The sequence below is a fragment of the Ahaetulla prasina genome, chromosome 1 (assembly GCF_028640845.1).
Source record: "Ahaetulla prasina isolate Xishuangbanna chromosome 1, ASM2864084v1, whole genome shotgun sequence".
In the NCBI taxonomy this organism is placed as follows: domain Eukaryota; kingdom Metazoa; phylum Chordata; class Lepidosauria; order Squamata; family Colubridae; genus Ahaetulla; species Ahaetulla prasina.
This window is the reverse complement of record NC_080539.1, coordinates 72,580,104-72,587,957: the sequence shown is the minus strand read 5'-3', so window position 1 is coordinate 72,587,957 and position 7,854 is coordinate 72,580,104.

Sequence of the window (7,854 nt, the reverse complement as noted above, 5' to 3'; positions counted from 1 at the left end):
CACCACTGGTGCTCTCCCATTCAAGTATTAGCCAGTCTGGCACTGGCTCCTTAACTTTTTGAGATCAGCTAAGATACCAATGGCAAACAGGACAGAATACTAGGAGAAGCACTCAGAATGCTAGGAAATCAGCACCAGATCAAATGTCAGAATTGGACAAAGAATATAATCAATTCTCTTTCTTTTCTTTTGTTCCAAAACCAAATTATTTCCTTTGAGAGAGAAACACAAAAATCTTTTACTCTTGGTGGGAAACAGATTGGTCTTCCATACTTACCCAGAATTAAAAGAACACCACAGGGATGGAAATGTGCATTTTTCTATTCTTCTTAGCGGATATACTTCTCTCTTTCAAACACTGATGAAAACTGTAGGTGGCCTCAAAATAGGAAAATATTTGCTGAGCTGTTTGGCGTCCTTCCTTAAGCTCCTAGGATAAGGGTTTATTCACAATATTACAGACAAAATATCTGTGAGCTGAGATTAAAATACACCCATTGTCTTGTCTGATTCCCCTGCTACAAGAATTCAGCATTTAATATGGCGGTAGCAGCAGGAGGTGTTCAGCTCCCAAAGAATTCAAAACCCAACAACTCAGTAAACTGAACTGTCTTTTAAGTCCAAATTGTCTTTTGTTAGAATCAGAGATACTGGTTTTTCAAAGGATTAAATAAGATTTTTAATAACAAGTGTGGATTTTTGTACTGGAAAAAAATGTATTTCTGAAAAAGTCAAAATTCAGTGAGTTTTGAACTATTATTTTCAATCAAGTATCTGTTACTTGCAAGATACAAGTTGGGAGAAGAATGCATTGTCTCTATCCAACCACAGTTTCTTTTCTTCCTTTTAGTCTCAGAAGTGAAGGGAGGTGATCCATGGTTGGGTCCATGAAGTAATGTTGACTTCTTTGATGGAGGCAGTATGCGTCCACAAGAGGCTATCCTTGAACTCAATGGTTTTCATCCTATCTTCCCTTTCTGAGGAAAGTTGTTGAGAAGGGGCTCAGCCTAAAGCTGATCAGAACCCTGAAATAAATGCATTTATTAGTCCCATTTCAGCCAGGTTTTAGGCCAGCAATCTGTCCTGAGACAGCTTTGGTCACACTTGTTGATGATCTGAGGCAGAGCTGGAATGGTGGTGGTGGATCCATCCTTGTACTCCTTGATCTCTCATGGCTCTGATTATCAACCATGGTATCCTTTGATGCGACTCCATGGGTTGGGGATTGAGGGCACAGTTTTAAAGTGGTTCTCTCCCTCTGAACTTGGGTCCAAGAAGTGTTGGTTGGTGGAAAGAGATTGTTCCCTAGGCCCTTCAATTACGGGGTGCTACAGAGTTCTATTCTATTCTATTCTATTCTATTCTATTCTATTCTATTCTATTCTATTCTATTCTATTCCATGGGCTGACGATACCCAGTTATATCTTTCAACTCTGGGCTAGAAAAATGAGGCTGCTAGAGTTTTGTCCTAGTGCCCAGGGACTGTGTGAGTTTGGCTGTGGAAGCACCATCTCCAACTCAATCCTACCAACACTGAGTGACTATGGATCTTTGGACATCCAGTTCTGAGGTTATTCTATTTTGACCTTGGATGGGGTTGCACTTCTCCATTCAAGATGGTGCACAAATTGGGGGTCCTGCTGGACTAAAGCTACTGCTCAATGAACATAAAGCATTTTTGCCCAATTTCATCTGGTGTGCCAGTTGCACTCTTCTAGATCAGTGAATCCTTCAGTCACTCTTGCCTTGTTCACCAAACAGCTTGATTATTGCCATGCACTGTATGTGGGGTTGCCCATGAAAACCACTCAGAAACTTCAATTGGTCCAGAATGCAATGGCATGGGCAATGATGGGCATGCCTCAATATACCAGCTCTGCTCTGCAGCCTATACTGGTTGCAAATGTGATTCAAGGGGGCTGCCCTTGAAGAGCATCCGGAAGCTCCAGTTGGTGCAAAATGCAGCAGCCCGCACAGTTTTGTGCAGACCCCAGTGTGCACATATATCACCTTTCCTGCAAGAGCTCATTGGCTGACAATTTGCCTCCGGATGTAATTCATGGTGCTGTTTGTCACCTTTAAAGCCCTTCATGGCTTGGGACCAGGTTATCTGCCGGTCACATCTACCCGACCCGTTAGAGCATGGAGGCAGGGAATGCTGCAGGTCCCATCCCCGAGGGACCCAGAAGAAGGGCCTTCTCCATGGTGGCTCCCTCTCTCTGGAACATCATTCCCTCAGAGATTAGAACGGCCCCCACCCTAATTCTCTTCCGGAAGGCACTGAAGACCTGGTTCTGCCAGCGGGCCTGAGAAACCCAGAGCAGGATGGAGCCCATTAAATGGCTCATGTGATTGCCTGTCACCGGGGTGGGAGGTGGGGTCAGGGGTAATTTTATTACATTAATTTATTTGATTTTTTTATGAGTTTTAATTTTTTAAATGAGGTTTTTTATACTCTGTAAGCCACCTTGAGTCGCCATGGGCAAATAGGCGGCAATATGAAAGAAAGAAAGAAAGAAAGAAAGAAAGAAAGAAAGAAAGAAAGAAAGAAAGAAAGAAAGAAAGAAAGATAGATAGATAGATAGATAGATAGATAGATAGATAGATAGATAGATAGATAGATAGATAGATAGATAGATAGATAGATAGATAGATAGATAGATGCTGGTTACCAACATCCTGCACGGCATATGCCTCATTACTTGAGGGACTACCTGTCTCCCATAATATCTATCTAGTTAGTTTAATCCAGAAGCATTGGTGTGCTTCAGTTTCCACTGATTAAACAATGCCATCTGATGGGACCTCAGAAACCTGCATTTTCTGTAGCAGGTAAGTACCCATCCTCTGGAAGGAGGCTTTCTTTGAAATTTGAACAATTCACACCCGACTGCTATTTTAAATAGCCTTAAAAACCAGGGTCTTTCCCCAGGCCTTTGGCGAGGATGACTGACCCCTTTCTTCTTTTTTTTGTTCCCCTCTGTGTTTGTTTTCTTTGCCATTATTGTTCTACCTTGTGCTATTTTTTTGTATTGATGTTTGTTCCTAAAAGTTTTTAGCAATTGTAAACTGCCCATAAATGCTGATGGCATACAAGCTTAAGAAAATATTATTGTGGGTTGGTCGCACAGATGTTTAGACTGGATTTGGCATTTTTAAAAAATAATTTATTATTATTATTTTTCTTTAAAAACAAGAACCAAAAAAGAATTCCATTATACAACAGTTCCGTATCGGTGTATATCCACAATTTATATTCCACCCCACCTACATATTTCACATATTTATATTTGTGGATCCCTTATGCCTTACATATTGTATATACTATTCCTTACTTATTATACGTACTATTATATCAATATATTACTTTACATACATTGTATATTTAATACCATTTTACTAATACTTCCTGATTTCTAGATCCATCTCTTTATATATTTTCTGATTTATTATTCCTGTCCTCTAACCATTTGTACCATTTATTCTATATTATATAATACTCCGTTTCATCTTTTTCTTTTATTTCTTTTGTCAATTTATCCATCTCATTGCTGGGATGCAGCAATGGTCATAAATATGAGCCAGTTGCCAAGCATCTGAATTTTGATCATGTGAACATAAGGACGCTGTAAACGTCGTAACTGTGAAAAACAGTCATAAGTCATGTTTTTCAGGGCTGTTGTAACTTTGAATGGTTACTAAATTGTAAGTCGAGGACTATCTGTATGCCAATTGCAAAGGATAATAAACGATGTGTGAAATTTCTCTCAATCAGTACAGGTAATTTCCAACCACAAGTGGGAACAGAAAATTCATCATTAAGCAGCACAGTCATTAAGTGAGGCATCACATTGCTGCTCCCCAGTTGGAAAGGGCACAAATTATGTGACCATAGAATGCTGCAACCATTATAAATGCAAGCCTCTTGCCATCATTCATCATTGGCATCCTTCAGTCTCAATGGTATCATGCTCTGGAGAGAAATCCTAAAATAGCATCTAGTGTGACTAGAAAGGCCAATTCGAGAGTGGCAATCCCTTCCACATTGAGGGCAGATACATTCTGTCCCCTGCCCAGCCCCAGATTTCGCTGGTTCTGGGACTGCCTCTTTGCCTCAGCATGCTGAACAAATGTCTTTTCGAATTGGAGAAGGCCATGCTGCGTCTTTAGCTTCCAAGCTGAACAATTGGAGGTCGAGGTTTCCCAGTTGTTAATGTCCATTCCCAGGGCCTTTAGATCCCTCTTGCAGATATCCTTGTCGTGTCCCACTCCTCCGCTGACGGCCGGGTCAGGGAAATCCGAATCAGGTGTGCCTCTGCAGCTCTGCCAAAGTCCTAGCAAAGTCCTCAAGGCAGGCAGGAGACCAGAAAGTGACTTCAGCAAGATATGTTTAGACTTTGCCTGACTCAGAGACTGCCAGAAAGCAGATCCTTTATATAGGCCATGGGGTGTGGCTCCATGACTCAGCACTTATCCAGGCCTGCCCCTCCCTTCCTTCTGACGCCGCCGCCTATCAATTCTTCTGAAGCGAGGGTCACTCCAATCGGCAGCTGTTGGTAATAAACCTTCCTCAGGCTCACATGCTGTGGAGGAGGGGGAGGGGTCTAGTTGCTCCGTTTGCCTGGGCATGGAGCCAGAGCTGGGGGCTGGAGATACTTGCTCTTCTTCAGCCTGTCTGGGCATGGAGCCAGGGCTGGGGCCGGGAGATGCCCCCTCCTCAGCCTGTCTGGGCATGGAGCCAGGGCTGGGGCCGGGAGGCATGCTAGGACATTCTTCAGCGTTCGGAAGCAGATAAGCAGACCCCGGCTGTGGTGGTGAGATCGGACGAGACACAACAATCCTGTGGTCTCCCCTCTGAGGCACTTTCCCTGCACTAATTCTCCATACAGGAGATCTTTCGGAATCCGACCATCAGCCATTCTCACGACATGCCCAAGCCAGCGTAGACGTCGCTGTTTCAGCAGTGCATACATGCTAGAAATTCCAGCACGTTCCAAGACTGCGCTATTTGGAACTTTGTCCTATCAGGTGATGCCAAGAATAAGTCAGAGACAGCGCGTATGAATGGTGTTCACCTTTCTCTCCTGCTGTGCGTAAAGGGTCCAAGACTCACTGCAGTACAAGAGTGTGCTCAGGCAAGCCCCTTGCCAAGTGCCTGAATTACGATAACATGATCACAGGGATGATAATGTAATAGTCACAACTTCAAGGATGGCTCAAAGTCATTTTTTTTTCAGTGCCATCATAACTTCAAACTGTTGTTAAACAAATGGCTGTAAGCCAAAGACTGCCTCTATGGGTTGAATTTCATTCCATGAATTTTCCTACCATAGAAAACTATGGTTCCTTGTTCAGATCTGTAAATTTTGTGGAGTTCCATGTTCATAATACAGAGAATCACAATGCAATCCAGGATCTCTTTCCTCTGACATAAAGTTTATTGACTTGAATAAAGTTTGTTCATGGGAAAGTGTTTTCAAAGACCTAATGTTGAGAAAAATGGAAAACTCATATATAACCATAGTGTTTTATGATGATTTTGTATTTGTTTAATGTACTTTTTAAACAAGGAGGGAGTGAGAAGTCAAATCCCTTATGAATAAGCACAGATGCCACATGATGGTATGTCTCAGCAAGTGGAGTCCGTGAGTCATCCATGGCTGATCTCAGAAGCTAAACAGGTTCATCTCTGGTCAGATGATGAGAAATGTCCTGGGAATTCTAGTAATGTTGGCTGGACTCAGAAAAACCAAGAACATAATCCCCAAACAAGGTAATGACAAGCCACGTGCATAATACTGTCAAGAAAACTGCAGGGATAGAATTCACCAGGAGTCCTTTTTAACAAAGTCTTTGACCTTTAGAGCAGTAGCCCTGATGTTTTCCTAGACCCAATATGTTAAGCTGTCCCTAAGTTAAATTGGAACTTGTTAAAAAAATAAGTTGAACAGCAAAATCCTACGTATATTTTTTCAAGAGGTGCTGCCAAATTCAGTAGTATTGACTTTCAAGCTACAGAGTGAAGAAGTCCCAACTTCAATTGGTGCTACTGGTATTATGGGCCTTTTTAATTGAATTCAGAAACTTTTGATGGATGCAGCTAAAGAATTTTCAGTTTAGAGGTATGATTGAGTCAAACTATTTGTGTTAGCATAGATATAATTCTGCTTATCAGAAGGTCACAAAAGGGGATCACATGACATTTTCTGCTCTAAATCAGCAGAAAATGAACTAGCCAAAGCTTGAATATGAAGGCTGCATTTAATATCAGAATTATAGAATTCATTGAGAAGAATCAGGATATCCAGTAGTTACTAAACTTCAACAATTAAGCTGTTGGGGGGGGGAATAGGTAGACTTCTCCACTGCTATTGTATTGCAGTTTATAGCACACAGCCTAGTTTTTCTTCAAGTCATCCTGTAGTAGGATCTCAGGATAGTTGTTCAATCTTTTTATGAAATATACAGGTTGTAACTGGAAGGTAGTAACAACAAACATCCATGGAGCTGGTCAAAAAACAGGCACCATAGAGATTCCAGGAATGCTATTGTTGTGGGGTGCAATAACATATTTTAAAAGCCTGTATAAGCTTTATACCTTCTTATACTAGAGTACACAAAACCAAGGAGGGGTTATGATGAATTCTTTCTCACGCTTCCTTCAATCTCTGGACTGTACAATCTCTTTCTTTCATAAATCTTTCTTCAATGGTTCATTCATGCCTTGCCCAGAATCTGCTCTGTATTCTATTACAATATGCATTAAGATATGTTTAGTCAAGGCTATGGTTTTCCCAGTTGCAATGTATGGCTGTGAAAGTTGGACCATAAGAAAGGCTGAGTGCCAAAGTATTGAGGCCTTTGTAGTATGGTCCTGGAGAAGACTCCTTCGAGTCTCTTGGACTGCAAGGCGATCAAACTGGTAAGTCCTAGAGGAGATCAACCCTGACTGCTCTTTAGAAGGCCAGATCCTGAAGTTGAAACTCAAATACTTTGGCCACCTAACGAGAAGGAAGGACTCATTGGAGAAGAGCCTAATGCTGGGAAAGATTGAGGGCAAAAGAAGAAAGGGACGACAGAGAATGAAGTGGCTGGATGGAGTCACTGAAGCAGTAGGTGTAAGCTTAAATGGAATTCAGAGGATGGTAGAGGACAGGAAGGCCTGGAGGAACATTTCCATGGGGTCGTGATGGATCGGACACGACTTCACAACTAACAGCAAAAAGATGTATATTAATTCCAGAGAACCATGTCAGTATTTGCTGGAGCAAGTAAAAGGGTCACCTGCAATAGTACTTATTTGATCACCAACTTATGCAGTATGTGATAGTGTGGGCAGTTTGGATGGGGGGGCTAGAATGGCCCCAGTAACACCATTGGTCAGCAAGCTACATTGATTATTCAATTATTCAATTCAAGGTGTTGGCGATCACCTGTAAAGCCATTCATGGCATGGATCCAGGATATTTGAGGGAACATCTCACTAGGATTGGCCCGCTCCACTCATGCCGGCAGAGGAGGCATGCTGCGTGTCCCATCAGGCATGATTATTCTGGCTGGTGGGATCCAGGACAAGGGCCTTCTCACTTGTTGCTCCTGCCCTCTGGAACACCTTGCCCCACTGATGTGAAGTTGGCCCCAACCCTCCTATCTTTTCATTAAGGCCTAAAGACTTGGCTCTGCACAGTGGAGGTGGTTGATCAAATAACCAGATCCCACCTCTCCCAGCGCCTTCCCCACGTGTCCTTAGGTTTTAATCTTGATTTTAATAATGTATGTTTTAATTGTACATGTATAGATACATTTTTATGCTTGCAAGTCACCCAGAGTTACCATATGGTAAGATGGGTGGC